Source organism: Onychostoma macrolepis, chromosome 01 (genome assembly GCF_012432095.1).
Source record: "Onychostoma macrolepis isolate SWU-2019 chromosome 01, ASM1243209v1, whole genome shotgun sequence".
In the NCBI taxonomy this organism is placed as follows: Eukaryota; Metazoa; Chordata; class Actinopteri; order Cypriniformes; family Cyprinidae; genus Onychostoma; species Onychostoma macrolepis.
The window spans coordinates 33,981,409-33,997,072 of NC_081155.1; the positions used below are offsets into that span (position 1 = coordinate 33,981,409).

The window sequence follows — 15,664 nt, forward strand, 5'->3', positions numbered from 1 at the left end:
GTAGGCAATCTATGCGATTCATGCATTTCACTCATGAAAATATGAATGTGACTTTCTAAAAATAGATACACTCTCTTTCACCGTCTAAACGTATTGAGTTGTTTTGTTGTTTTGGTGCGTGTCTTTGTGGAGCCATGCTAAAAATAGGAATGTTTACCCCTGTGTACTCCTCAAGCGTTGCCCTCTCACCTTAATTACTCATTCACCTGTTCTTTTTAGAAAAAAGGAGAACTGAGAAGGAATGAGTGACTTATTTTCATACATTATAGATTGTAGAATGTATTCCCTGATTATTACATGAGAGAAGGGGACAGAAGCGTATCTTTCTGCTCTGTGGTTGTATTAGCATGCGAGTGTGCGTATTTGAATGTGAGAAGAAGGATGCATGTGAGCTTTTAATTTCCCTGCTGTACTAGCACACTTACATGATGAGCAGCTTTGAGCCGGCCTTTCTCAGTTGTTTGTAAACAAACACAAAATTCATACACCTCTGAGGCCATTTTATTGGGTTTGGACACTTTGAAGAAGTTTGATGTTCTTGGATCCGCTTACAGTAGTATTGAATTATTCCAGCAATGAAAGTAGATTCATGTTTTGAACTGCCTCTGGAGCTCCAGTCAAGGTGATTTCACATTCGTTCAGTACTTTGATTGCGGTGAAACATCTGGAACTGCCTACAGTAATAAGTGATTCATGATGTCTGGCTCTGAGTTCCCAAGACTCATTTTGGTTGGCAGATTTGCAGTAGCTGTCTAGTCAAAGACTATCACCCATGTAAACAAGCGCCCAAGTGCATGCAGTTAGTTAAATGAACTTAAATGAGTAGAGGCTGAATCAGGAATTTGAATAAACGTAAGTTGTTTTATCTTTTGTGGTGTGAGAAACAAGTGGGCAGTTGGATGAAAAGGGCAAGCCTGAGAAATCCCAGCATGAAACACGGGGACAATGCAGCTGGTACATGCTCGGAGAAAGGTCAAACTGTAGTCAAATGTGTCCACTTAGAGAAGGACAAACTGGACTTACACACACATACTGTATAGTGTGGTGCGTGTGGTCATTCTCACACCTTTGAGTGTCTTTGGATGTCTTTGTGTCTGTATTTCAACAGCAGAATCTCATTTAAGTGTAAATGTGTTTCATTTTTGTCTCTCGGTTGGTGGTACTTTAAGATGCACCCTTGACCTTGTTCGTGTGACCATCACCTCTGTGGAATATATTTGACCAATGTTTCTTTAACCTCCCCATTTGTACACTTTCTTACAAAAAACACACATGCTAATGCCTGCCACTGACCATGACCATCATTGTGCATGTCCATATGCCGTGGGGAAACCTTTCAACACCTCAAGACACCACCCACAGTGTTCAAATTAACTGTCCGTCAGAAACAGATGAGCATTTTCGTGAAGCATTCAGATAACTCTTTTGAATCACATAAAAAATAAAACAATAAAATAAAACAGAATTATACTTTACTATTCTTCTTTAAGCCTATTTGCCTGTTTCCTGTTTTGAATTTGTATGAAAACTGTATGGTCTATTCTAAAAAAAGGGGGCTTTTTTTTTTTTTTTGTTAACAACTTTTTATTACATTTTCTTCTAGAAACAGTAGTTTAGAACCCACCCAACCCACAATAAAGTATTTTTTACAAGGATTTTAGAAAAGATGACACTAAAAGCTGAATGCTATACATTTACAGTGTCCTCATTAGATCCATGTATACGAGAAGTTGCGAGTTCCATCGAGATAATGTCCAACAAATACACCGTCCAGGTTCGTCTGTCCATTGTGTGAGGAGGATTCCAATGGTTGACTAGCAATTTTTTTGCTGCTGTGAGAGCAGCTAACAGCAAACATCTTTGTTGGATGGACAAGGTGTCCCAAAAGTCATTTATGAGAAAATGGCACGGAACCCAACAAATATAACGGGTCCTGTGAGAGCTGAGACTAAAAAAGGTGAGAGAGAGGGGCACTCCCAAAAAAACTATGCGAAAGCATGCCTAAAGATCCTTGTGAACAGAGATTACACTTAGGAGAAGATGACATATTCATATTCAGAAAAAAAAAAAAAAAGCTTCAGAGTGTGATTCCTTTGGTCCAGATCTATCTAGGATATGCGACATTACAGAATTCGTATCTGCACACCAAAACAATTTCAAAATCCGAAATATTTCAAGAGATAGGTTGACAAAACCAAAAAAAAAAGTAGGGTCAGGAGTACAAGGGTCATAAACTGAAAGAAATACAATATTCCTATTCTCCACTATTGTTTTTATATGTGTTATTCTACTGTCTGTATCACAACCTTTATCTAAAATAGTAATATTTAAAGTCTTCCGCACCAATTTTAGGACACCCTTGGTTTTAGTATCTGAAGATGAGTGAGATACCACTTCATAAAACTTATTATTACACCTGCGTATATCCTCCTCTTTCAAATGGGATTCTTGAACTAACACTATATCAATCTTTCTTCTTTGCAAAAAAAATCCAGAAAACCTGTACGTTTGTGAGGGCCATTAAGGCCATTAATATTACAACTCAGAATATTAAGGTCAGTCATAGGTATCGATCAGAATTACTGCATAATAAGACAAAATACAACTTTGAAAATAAAGCCAGTTGAGTCTACCATTAAACCACCCCCCACCCTTCCCGTAATTATTAAAAAGAAAAAAAAAAATGGCAGATCAAACCAAGAACAAACCATGATCTGCCAGCACCCCTTAGTATGATCCGTGGCATCAACAAAAACCTGCACATTACTGAAGTACCAACATTGGCCCCATAGTCACATATTGACTAGGTAGTATCTCTATTTAAAAATAAATAAATAAAATAAAGAAATAAATAAAATAAAAAAAATAAAAAGGAGAGAGAAGGAATACAACTAAAACATAAATAAAATAACATCATAATCAGTAAGCAATACTGTATGCACAATGAAAGCTTCTAGTAACTATGAATTAAGAAGTGAACATTAAAGTGAACAGTGATAAACACAAGTCACCTAACCATTTAGAGCATCTCTTCTCCGATTAGACAGCAAATGTCCAGCTGAAGTTCACTGAGAGTTGGTGGATGAATGGGATCTGAGAAAAACTCTTGCTTCTTGGAGTATAGCATTTTGGGGTGCACTTTGATTGAGAATGACCTTGCAGGATAAAGAAGGAAATTCTGGATGCCAGCTTCTCTCATTTCCTTCCTAACTGGCTCCGTCGGATGTTTTCACCGGGGCGTGAATTCTGGCAGCCCGCAGAATGAGCTTCCTGTCCGTGTACTGCAACAGTTTAAAGGTGCCATAGAATGGAAAACTGTATTTACTTTGGCATAGTTAAATAATAACAGTTCTGTACATGCACTCTAAAAAAAAGTGGTTCTTCAGTGGTTCTTCATATATAGCACCACTACCGTATAAAGAACCTGTTAAGCCCCTGTATGGTTCTTCAGTGGTTCTTCAGCGGTTCTTTGGGCTGGTTAAGGTGCTATATAGCACCACTGCTGTACATAAAGAAGCCATTAAGCCAGCCATTAAGTTTTTTAACTGTGTTTGCACTTGGATGGGATTAATGCAGAACACTAATTCGGGTTACCATACTTGCCCACACCTCACTTCATTATACTCCAAATTTTGTAATTGCAGTAAATTAAACTTAATTTACTAATTGTACATCAGATTTTAATTTATAATATATATATTATATACACACACACACAATCTTTTTTTTATTTAATGAACACACACAAAATAAAATGTCTCTGTAACTCATTTACACATACCATATAAAAGTAAAATCAGTAAAGAGTTAAAGCTCTGGTGTTGAATTATCCACAAGTTTTTTTTTCCCCTCAAATTTCAGACCCATCACCTATGTAAGTTTAATTTGACTTCCAGTACTATAGGTGACGATAATGCTCTTAAGTAGTTATTTGCCATTAAACAAGAAGAAGGTGTTACATCCAGGACATTTAGGTACTTTGTGCGCCTAAACGGGCTGAAACTTTTCTCACAGTCGCCATTTTCTTTGACCCGCGAATCGCGATGCGGAGCATACAAGGACAGAAAAATTCAGAGATTAAGTGTTTTATGTTAATCACACAGTATTAATTTTATAACATCACATTGTTTTAGAACGATATTTCTGTGCTGTGTGTGTGGCTCGCGGTGCGGAGCTGACGAGGAGGTTGCTTTTTAACAGGAAAACACTGAAAGTAAGTGTTTTATCTAATTTACAATATGTATTTTATAACATATTGATTTACAGTGATATTTATATGCTGTACGCGTTTAAACGGGCCGAAACTTTTCTCTCAGACGACATTTCCTTTGACTCGCGGTTTAGACACGGAGGTTTTTTAACAGAGACAACACTGAAAGTAAGTGTTTAGTCTCATTTACATATGTATTTTATGATGTTATATTATTTTATAACGATATTTTTCTGCTGTGCAGTCCTAAACTTTTCTCATAGACATAATTTTCTTTGACTCATGATACTGAGAAGACTGAGAAGATGTTACTTTTTTGGAAAACACCAAAAGTAAGTGACTTACCTCATTCCCAATATGTATTTATAACATCATATTGTTTTACAAAGACATTTATGTGATGTGCGCTCCTAAACTTTTCTCAGAGAGACGTTTGCTTTGATTTGGTTACTATTATCAACAAGAGACCTAAAGTAAGTGTTTTACCTCATTTACAATGCTTTTTGTAATATCATATTGACAAATCAAACCATTGTAAACTTGCATGTCTGGCGACCAAATGTCATATCATATCATGAAGCTTGTAAATTAAGTTATTTTGGATTTGAGTGCTATTTTCGAATATTCATTTGAAATAACTCTTTACAGTATACTCAAACTTTCTATATTGAGTGAGAAAAAAAATTTAAAAGTGGTTTTGTCACCTCACAAGATATGACACATTACTTACATAAGCTACTTTTAACAAGGTGCTTTTTTTGTGGGTGCTTTTTTTTTAAGAATGTGTTTTTGTTCATCAAAAGTGAGTTATATGGGTTTGGAATTACATTTTTGAGTAAATTATTCCTCTAATGTTGTTACAGATGGCTCATGCTGAAATAACTGAAAAAAATCAAAAGGAAATTTGTTTGAGTATAAAATCATCAGTACATTGTCAAGTTGGATGAAAAGAGCTCTTGTTAACATTTTTTGGACACATACAACAGACATGGGTAAGCCACATTTCCATATTTAAGATTATTGATTGTCATGCATAACTTTTTGATCATTAATATTTGTTATTTGCCTAATAATAATTAGAAGTCTGGACTCTTTCTAGTAGGGCTGCCCTCGACTAAAGATTTTCTAAAGACTGTTTTTTCTTGTTTATTTTTGTAACATTTTATTGATAGCCCCCATTTTTAACTATTTAACTACCCCAATAGGTTGATGCTGGAGAAAATTAACAAAGCATCAGGGAACATCTGCGTTTTAATAGAGGAAACAGAAGCTTAGACCAAACGTAGAGCTACTCAAAGAAAGGATGGTGCTGATAAAATGCTATCGGACAAATTTTGTGTCCAAATATAGCACAGAGGAGACTCTCTCTGAGTTCCTGTGTTTCAGACTGGCCAAAATGCTCAGTACAGTAGTGTGTTAATTGCTTCCTTATTTAATTGTATGAGTTATGACTATATTTTAATACATGTCCTTCCTCCTTTGCCTTCCTCTTAACATAAGCTCCTTTCGGATCTGTGAGACTACGCCAATGTTGATGTGGACCAACCAAATTCTCACACAGCTCTCTGTAATGACACCCTGAGTCCTTCAAGTTTCGCGGAGTCCCCTGAAGGAGAAGTTCAGGTGCATGATTGATGATTGAAGATGGCGGACTGAAAAAAGGTAATTAAATCATTACTGCTTAGTTACTGTCTTACACACAGTAATGGATGTAAAAAAACAAAAAACAACAACAACAAAAAAAAAGGGTAAAAGCATCCACCATGTTATGTTAATCTAATGAGGTTATTTTGTTTAAAGGCATACAGTTGGAAGCAGCTATTCTGCTCTTGCCTGCTCTGTTCAAGGAGGACCTGGGGTTGCTGCTTGAAGTTGAGGTGAGCCATGAACAGTTGACTACAGTGAGTGAAACACAATCTAATCAAAGCACTACACTTATTGCACATTTTTTTATTCAGATGATTTCAGTGCAAACATTAGTTTTTTGTTTGTTGGTCTACACAAACTATGCTATCAAACTGAAGAGAATTTTTTTTCATTTTCAGTTCATGGCCAAAAGTATTTGAGCAGTTGTATGACAGTAGTTAAAAGTAATTTAACTCATAAGGTTTGCCTTGAAAATAAATGCTATTATCCCCTATCACCCAGGGCCAATCTCAGACCAGCCCATCCCAACAACTAAGATGAAGCTTAAAGGCTGTAGGGAGGGTCATCTCCTGCAGTATGACCACATTGCGCTCATGTTGGATGGACAGTTAATCACAGAGGAGAGTGAGGACATCTTGACGGCACTGAGACTCCTCCTGTGTGTATATTTTGTGTTTGGAATCCAGTATCCTAAAGCAGCGGTTCTCAATTCCAGTCCTGGTGACCTGCCCCCACATGTTTTGCATGTCTCACTTATTTAACACACCTGATTCAGATCATGAGCTCATTAGAAAAGAGCTCCATGAATGAACTGTGCTCTGACTGACATGGTCCCACAGTGTCCCTACACAGAACATTCATTCACAGATTTACACTACTTCCTGTCACTATAAGTCAGTATTTCCTCTATTTCTGGGCCTCTTCCAGGTCTAGTTGCAGTTTCTATTGTTTTTTTAAATCCTGAAGGACTTGCAGAAATGTTAGTACACAGTTGACAGTGAAAGAGTGAAAGATACTGCAGTACTTCAGAATGTACAACTTAGTTTGCGCATGGTTGTGTATTATTAATTAATTAATATTAAAAAGACTAGATTTTCCAAATAAAGTAAAGAACTAATGTAGGCCTAAGACTGTAGGCGAAAAAGTTACCTGATTACAGGGCTACAGTATATATATGTAAACCGGGACTCTCTCTTCTTCAAAAATGTACATATTTCAAGCTTGTTGCATTATTTTGTATGTGTATAAAACAACAACTCCCCGTATATTGTGATGTTGTATATGCATATTCCCTGCCCAGCTAACATAAGACCAGCGGGCCAATGGTGGCAAAGTCGGCGGCCCACCGGCGGACGCCGCCCGTGGTTCACCAGCGTTTTGCTCATCGTTATTCAAGCGGACCACCAGCGGCAGCCACCGCTTTTCCAACAGCGGTCCGCTGACGAGTCGCTGGTTTATAATTACTGTTTACTGGCGGTCCACGGTCGGTCCATGGTTCATAATCAGTTCGATTACGCTAACCAAAATATCCTTGCACACAATAATGGATCAAAAACAATGTACAATGGCAATTGAAAATTTATTTTCAGTGAACAGATTAAACATACAAATGCATTTACAGTATATGTATCAGATGGTTTTATCCAATGTGACTTTCAAATAGAAGCATTCAGTTCATATGTCCATACAAAAGTCAACCACAAAATTAACCAAGGTTTAACTATGATTGTTGTAGTAAATTCACAGTAACTACCATAACTATGGTCTTACTACAGCATAGTAGTAAACCTATAGTAACTACAAACTTCACCATGGTTTCAAAAACTATAGTTACCACAGTTTTACTCAAGCATTACTAAAATATTACTATTGTAGAACCATGATATCAAAACCTTAGTTTGAGAAAAACTAAAAAACCCTGATTACTACAGTTATGATTATTAGTTTTACCATAGTAAAAACATGGTTAACTGTTGTAAGGGTACAATGCTTTTCACAATCAAAGCAGCTTTAGAAAATTTCAAGGTTTCAAAAAATAAAATAAAAAAATAAATCCTATCAACAGCCCAAGGTGACTGTGACTCAATGGGGAGCATCTTCTGGCAACAAATTCATGTCTATATGTCAATAACTCTATATATACAAGTTATGTGTTCAAAGCACATGCTCAGTTAAAGGGACAACCATTAAAGGGTAGGTTCGGGGAATTTAAATCCACTTTATACTGTCACAAAGTCTGTAATATGTAAATAAACATTATTTGGATAATGCTAAATATTATTTGGCTGACAAATAAATGGGTATATCTCATGGAACTCAGAGAAAGATTAAACATTGTTCGTTCACATATATTACCATCATAGTAACAATACAAAGTGGGTTGAAAATCACTCAATGTATGCTTTAAGGCAATGATTACAATACATAACATTTGTCAGGTTGGTATGTTCATCTATAGTTGCCATCATCTGGGGTCTTCATGAGTGTTGGCATCATCTGAAGTAACCACAAGTGAGGCTGGATCCAAGCTGTAGTAACACTGGGATGGGAAACCTGAGAGATAGAAACAGGAAAACAAAAGGAGAAGAATTAGCATAGATGCTGTTCATATTATTTCAGGCAAAAGATGATCACGTGCATTTATTACTAGAGTACAAGGTTATGAGTTATTATGTGAGTGCTTGGCTAAAAGATGTATTTTTAATCTAGATTTAAACAGAGAGAGTGTGTCTGAGCCCCAAACATTATCAGAAGGCTATTTGAGAGTTTAAGAGTAAAATGCGAAAGAGCTCTGCCTCCTTTACTGGACTTTGATATTCTGGGTACTGTCAATAGTCCAGAGTTTTGTGACATTATTTAGCTTACTTTGCTATAATTTGGTTAAATCGCAATCTGATTTTATTCTATATCCCTTAGTAAGCATATAATTTGTCCTTAGTATTCAGGGAACAGACACAGTCTACACTTTAAAAAGTAGTTTTATAGTCCATTCAAATAAAATATGTTAATTGGTCAAACATTTAGAAGACTACAGCAAGTTATGTCAATTAAAATTTAACACTTTACTCCATGTGTTTTATATGTTACCTCAACTAAGATTTATTATATATATTACTAAAACATATTTTTATAGTTTAACAAAATTATTCAAAATGATTAACTGGTGTTTATCAATCACTAAAAACACACAATTTACAACACATAATAGCCATTATTTAATAACAATCTCCATTTATAACATTTGTCATACAGACTAAACATACAGGCTTAAAGAAAAAAAGTCACCTACATCTCAGATGGCCTAAGGGTCAGTAAATTAACAGCAAATTTTTCATTTTTGGGTGAACTATCCCTTTAAAGCTCCAGATGACAAACATTACATCTGAAATATAACTGCAAAATTCAGTTTAAACTTTAATGAACTAAGAAAAACCTAAACAAGCTAAACAAAATGTTAGCAAACAAACATTTACAAATATTACTACTGTTCAAAATTACATCTTTAAAATAAGGCAGAAGTCAAAAAACAAAAAAAACAAAAACAAAACATGAACCAGGTGTTACAGTATATAAAATCAAGTCCAGTCACCTTTATTTATAATGCACTTTATACAATACTGATCGTGTCAAAGCAGCTTTACAGTCAAACAGGAAAATAGTTTGTTAATAATGCAAGAGGACATTAACAAGTCATTTTTCCAGTTAAAGTCAGTTCATTGATGATTCAATGAAATCATCATTCAGTTCAGCTCTCTTCCAATAGTGTCTGTGCAATCAGCCAAGCGTCCCCAAATAAGCAAGCCAAAGGCGACAGCGGCAAGGACTCAAAACTCCATCGGTGACAAAAACGGAGTAGAAAACCTTGGGAGAAACCAGGCTCAGTCGAGGGGCAGTTCTCCTCTGGCCAGACGAAAACAGCATGGCATGGTTTAATTCCTGCACAGGTCAGATTGAGCAGAGGACTTGTCTGGTTCTCGTGGTCTTGTCCTGATGGCCAACGAGGTCTTCACTGGGGATCTGTCTCTGGAGCTCATCTAGCTGACATGGTCTCCACTGACATTCAGGGCTGTAGATGTCATCTCTAGGTGCTGATCCACCATCTGATCTGGATACGGACTGTATCTGGGTGACTATGGTGACCTTGGAATAAGAATGAAACAGACTAATATTAGTGTAGATGCCACTGAGAACAGTAAAGCACATTTTAATTGTAGTAAACACTCTAAACATTTACACACATTACCTGGAATGAAAACAATAAACTCCTAGTCTTGAAGGTACACACAGTATGTAGTTGCAGTGGAGCGGTCTGGTGTTTGGTGCCTTGGAAGAACTGACTGGGTTGCATCTGAAATCTCGCAGTGATGACAAAGCACCAATGAAACCTTTAGCCACACCCTGATGGAGAAAGAAAAGTACATTTTAAGTTGAAAAAATGTAATGATGCCTTTTAAGTCACTTACAATGTATCAATATCAGTTCATTAAGTCAATTTGTGATGAAACAGAAGTTGAAACCATTTTTTTTTTTTTGGCATAAATTGATCCATTGCACAACAAGGAGCATTGATGCTGACTGGATTTGTAATAGAACATGTACATTTCATATTATAGGGCTAAGTTACCTTTAATAGCATAAAATAATAGCATAATATAACGGTCCTGCCTGTTGTTGATAAATACCAATGGTGACATTTTACAAATTGATTGATCAGTTGTCCCAGTGTTTACTGAGCCAAGGTCTTTCCCTGTGCAGGAACTCGTGTGCACGATCTAGTGATTCACTAACCTAGAACTGAATGAGATGCAGCCTCGTGAAATGATTCAGTTGTTCATTTTCGCTTGGAACGACGAACTTCTCTTACGAAGCGCCATTCACGAGACCAGAATTCATTATAGTAACACAGCTTTTGACATTGTGTTTTATGGTTTAAACAAGGTGAGAGCACGTTCCCTTAACTTAAATTTCCCTCAGACATAATGTATCATACAACGCTTATTCAATGTTTTTATTTATGTTGTACGCTTGTGTATAAATATATACATTTTACATAAAACATTTACATCTTTATAATATACGTTTTTATAAATGCAGTATAACGTTAAGTACAAATATTTATTCAGTGCCACTTGACTTACTTGATGCCTGAACTTGACATACACTGTCTTATATCCACTTTTTAACAACTCATAAAACACTTTCTAAATGTCCACTATATTTTGCATGATTTAGATTTAAATTTAGTCTAAAAAATAACATTTATTTAATGCAACTCACCTGACTCGTAAACTTGACAAGATGGCAGCGCTGTTTCTCCCGCAAAGTCACTCAGGCTCGTGCACGTGCCGAATGATCTCAGTGTTGGCTGGATTTGTTTTTATTAGTTTAGTCAACATTTAGCATTCTGAATGTTGACTGAATTTGAAAATAACCATTCATTTAATATTTTTAAAATATATTTACGCAGACTTAATATGTCTTCTCAACTAAGCACAAGCAATAAAAAGAGTTCAACTTAAATATCTGGTAACACTTTATTTTGATAGTCCATTTTAGACATTCTACTAACAGTAAGTAACTTTGCAACTACATGTCAACTAGCAATCATTAGAGTATTAGTAGACTCTCTGCTTAATAACTTCTAACAGTTTATTTTGATGGGTCCGCAACATACAACATACTGAGTATGAGAAACTTTATATATATGTGACCCTGGACCACAAAACCAGTCTTAAGTCGTTGGGATATATTTGTAGCAATAGCCAAAAATACATTGTATGGGTCAAAATAATTGATTTTTCTTTTATGCCAAAAATCATTAGGACATTAAGTAAAGATTGTGTTCCATGAAGATATTTAGTAGATTTCTTACCGTAAATATATCAAAACTTAATTTGAACAACTTTAAAGGTGATAGTTGTATCTCGACCAAATATTATCCGATCCTAACAAACCATACATCAATGGAAAGCTTATTTATTCAGCTTTCAGGTGATGTATAAATCTCAATTTAAAAAATTGACACTTAAGACTCTGGTTTTGTGGTCCAGGGTCACATATGTCAACTTATAGACAGTTTCAACGGCAGCAACATAAACAAACATTACTGCGCATGCGTGCTTTTGTGGCCCTAACTTAACTTCCGGTAGACATTCAAATACAATCAGTAACAACAGCATTTGTAGGCTGCATACATCATCAAGCCTGGTTTATTTCAGTTAACTGAGCATTACATTTGCGAGTCAAATGCATATTACAACATTTTACACATAACTAAGAATAATGGTCAAATTTATAACTTAATATATACTAAAATAAGATCTTCTTTGTGACGTATGCAGCCTACAAATGTGACCTCTGGAGGATGCAGCCTTCCGTTTGAGAAACGGCATAAATCTACCCATACTGAGAGTTAGTAGACATGTAGTTGCAAATTAATGAGAATTAGTTGACACGTAGTTACAAAGTTACTTATAGTAGAATGTCTAAAGTGGACTATCAAAATAAAGTGTAACCAAATATTTTTGCCCTTTCAACATTTTGTTAATTGGATTTTTTACAGAGTACATATGCCACAGTATTATTGAAGTGGGAGGAACATCATAACTAATTTACACAACTGTTAAAAAGTCTGGGGTCAGTAGGATTTTTACATCTTTGAAAGAAGTCTCTTATACTCACAACTCAAAAAACAGTTAAAACAATAACATTGTGAAATGATATTACAATTCAAGAGAACTGTTTTTTTTTTTTTTTTTTTTTGAATATGTTAAAATTGTAATGTATTGCTGTGATCAAAGCTGAATTTAACATCATTACTCCAGTCTTCAGTGTCACATGATCTTTCAAAAATAAATCTGATTTGCTGCTCAAGAAACATTTCTGATTATTAACAATATAATAAAAGATGTGCTGATAAACATTTTAGTGTAAACCTTTTTTTTTTTTTTTTTTTTTTCAGGATTCATTGTTAAATAGACTCCAGACCTTTAAATGGTATTGTACAATACTGTTCTAAAGTTTACAGTCAGTGAGGTTTTTTAATAAATTCATTTTTATTCAGCAAGGATGCATTAAATTGATGAGAAGTGAGAGTAAATATCTTTGTTTCAAATAAACACTGTTCATTTTAAACTTTGTTCATTAAGGAAACCTGAATAATAAACACAAAACACAAAACAAAATACGAATCAGGAATATTTCCTGAGCAGCAAATCAGTGTTACAGTTTGACATAGTTTCCTTAGTTCCCCTGATTAGTTGATTAGCTCCACACCTGTTTCTATTTCCCTTTGATTACGTTTAGTATTTCATGCCCGTGTTCATCTTTGTTTCTTTGTCTGCTATTATTTGATCTATATGTTTGCTACTCCTTGCTCCTGGATTATTTCTGTTCCTTGTGTAAATTCTTATTAAAAGACTCTGTTTTGTGGATACTCCTTCATCGTGCACTTTATTTAGTAACAACACGTAACAATCAGCATATTAGAATGATTTCTGAATAATCGTCATGTAAAACTGAAGAGTAATGATGCTGAAAATTCATCTTTGATCACAGAAATAAAATACATTTTAACATCACTCACTCATGTTTGGATGTCAAAACCTTCTTAAAATAACTTTAATAAAGAATTGTAAAAGAAGCATGGTGATATGCATTTTTGTCACTACATATTTGCATATATGAAGTGATTTAATGAGCTTTCTCATGCAGCTTACCTATGTTTCCCACATCTCTGTCTGCAGCTTCCTTCAGAAATGTAGATATCTTGGAGCTTCTCTTCTGTTGTAGAAGTGTTACTCCTGAAACCACAGAACAATTTTTATCAATAATTGTTTGCCATTAAATATCAAATCACGTTTTAACTAGATTCAGTTAATACATGCTCCTTTAAGTGACGTCACCGATTAACAGTAAAGTTACAGCACATATTTTAGACTAAATAAATTAGTCTAATTCTAATAACCCATTGACAAAACCTTTACAAAGCTATTAAAATCTCCCAACTACACATAAATATGTGATGAAAAGTCAAAACTTTGATCAATCAGAGCTCAATATACAGAGCTAGCATACATTGTCTGAAAACAGTTGAGATGCTAACCGACTTTTTCGAAGACACTAAACCGTCTTTATGAAGTAAATATTCAACAGAAGCGTATCAATTACAAGAAAGAAAAGTGTCAGGAACAGTTGTATGTAATATTTGTGTGATTTTAGGGACTAAACTCACCTGAAAACGGTGAAAACAGCAGCAAGAGACGCAGTGTTGCAGCTGTCAGTTGGAGAGTTGCTGCCCCATTTCGATGGTAACTCCCTCGCTGCAGCGTTTGAATGAGACTCAGAGCACGCGTCCATCAAAACACGTCACTATCATGCACCGTTTAAATAAACATTATATAGAACATAAACAACAACAAAATGTTTTATTTAATTATGAATTTTAATCGTTTTGTAGTTATATGACCTATTCATACATAGGTGTAAACTGCAACCTGCACGTGATAGTGGGACAAAGTAGCACTTTTATTTTTATTAAATTTTTATAGATTTTTTTTTTGTTATTTTTTATTAGATTTTGTATTGTTGTTTTTACAATCATTCAAACTATTGTTTTCATTTAAAAATGTGCTTGCAGTTTTTATACTATACTTTTGTTAATTATAACTCTCACTATTTTTATTCAGTGCTTCAGATTCCTTTTAACTGTAAAAATGTAATGTAATACATAAATGTAATATATAATTTATAAAACAAAGATGTCATGTAAGAGCTCAGTAGAAACACAGTCCCCTCCGCTTGCCACTGGTTTACCGACAGAGGCCCAGCCGCGGCAAACCGCTGGTGGCTTGCCACCCAAAAAACGCTGGCTGACCGACAGTGTTTTTAGATTGGTCGGCTCGCCGATGGTGGTCCGACTGTATTAAGCCGCTGAATTTGTGCCGCCCAAAAACCGCTGGTGGACCGCCAGGTCATTGTTTGCTGGGGAGCCACACTGTGAAACAGCCAATCAGAGCAGAGCTCAACATTGAGCTGCACTGAGAAACAGTCAATCAGAGCAGAGCTCATTATTATTCATGACCCTTCCAAATAAGCCAATAACAAACCATTTCATTCTAGGGAAAAATCCTAGGGTTGTAAATGCACATGTAAAACCGTTTCTGTACATTTTTTGCCCTTATGCCAAGTTCACACTGCACGATTTTAGCCCGATTTTTCACTTGCTGACAGGTTTTGATAAATCGCCAACAAATGCCTGAAATTGGAGGCAAATCGGTACTCCTTCACGCGAGTAACAATCGTGCAGTGTGAATTATCAAAGATGCGATCTGAGGGAATCGCCGATGCGTCGCCAACACCCGTGAAATATTTGGCATGCTAAACATCTGGAGCTGTCGGCGGTTCACAATCCTGCTGTGTGAATGAGTTCTGACTGAAAAATACATCAGCGATGACCTACAACCAATGAGAGAGCAACATACAGGGCAGCGGGAAGTTCGGGGAGGACTTTTTAAAAATTTTATAAAAAAAAAATTTTTTTTTTACAAAGCCAGCCATTTACAAACAATGTGCCTACATTTTTTGCATTAGAATATACAGAACAGGTAGGCTACATGAAGATGAAGAAGGGGCTATGGTTTTTCCTGTAATATTCTTCTATAAAGGACAAGAGATTTATTTATTTCCTTGTCTGTAATAAAGGTTCTATTTTCACTGACTGAATATTTATTAAGCTGTTCATTCAGTATTCGGAGTCCGGACATAGGCTAGCTAGATGGTTGATAATTTTAATTATAGGCCTATTAA

At 35.5% G+C, this 15,664-nt stretch overlaps 1 long non-coding RNA gene across 2 annotated transcripts; it reads left to right on the plus strand.

Moving 5' to 3' along the window:
- The first annotated feature begins 387 nt into the window (after positions 1–387).
- LOC131550552 (uncharacterized) lies at positions 388–7,656 on the plus strand. 2 transcript variants are annotated; one of them, XR_009273577.1, is made up of 7 exons: positions 388–4,213; positions 4,317–4,542; positions 4,636–4,683; positions 5,074–5,202; positions 5,711–5,872; positions 6,011–6,087; positions 6,359–7,656. It is a non-coding gene; the product is annotated as an uncharacterized LOC131550552 (long non-coding RNA). The 2 variants fall into 2 exon arrangements; XR_009273571.1 differs by having other exon boundaries at positions 388–4,542.
- Positions 7,657–15,664: the final 8,008 nt, after the last annotated feature.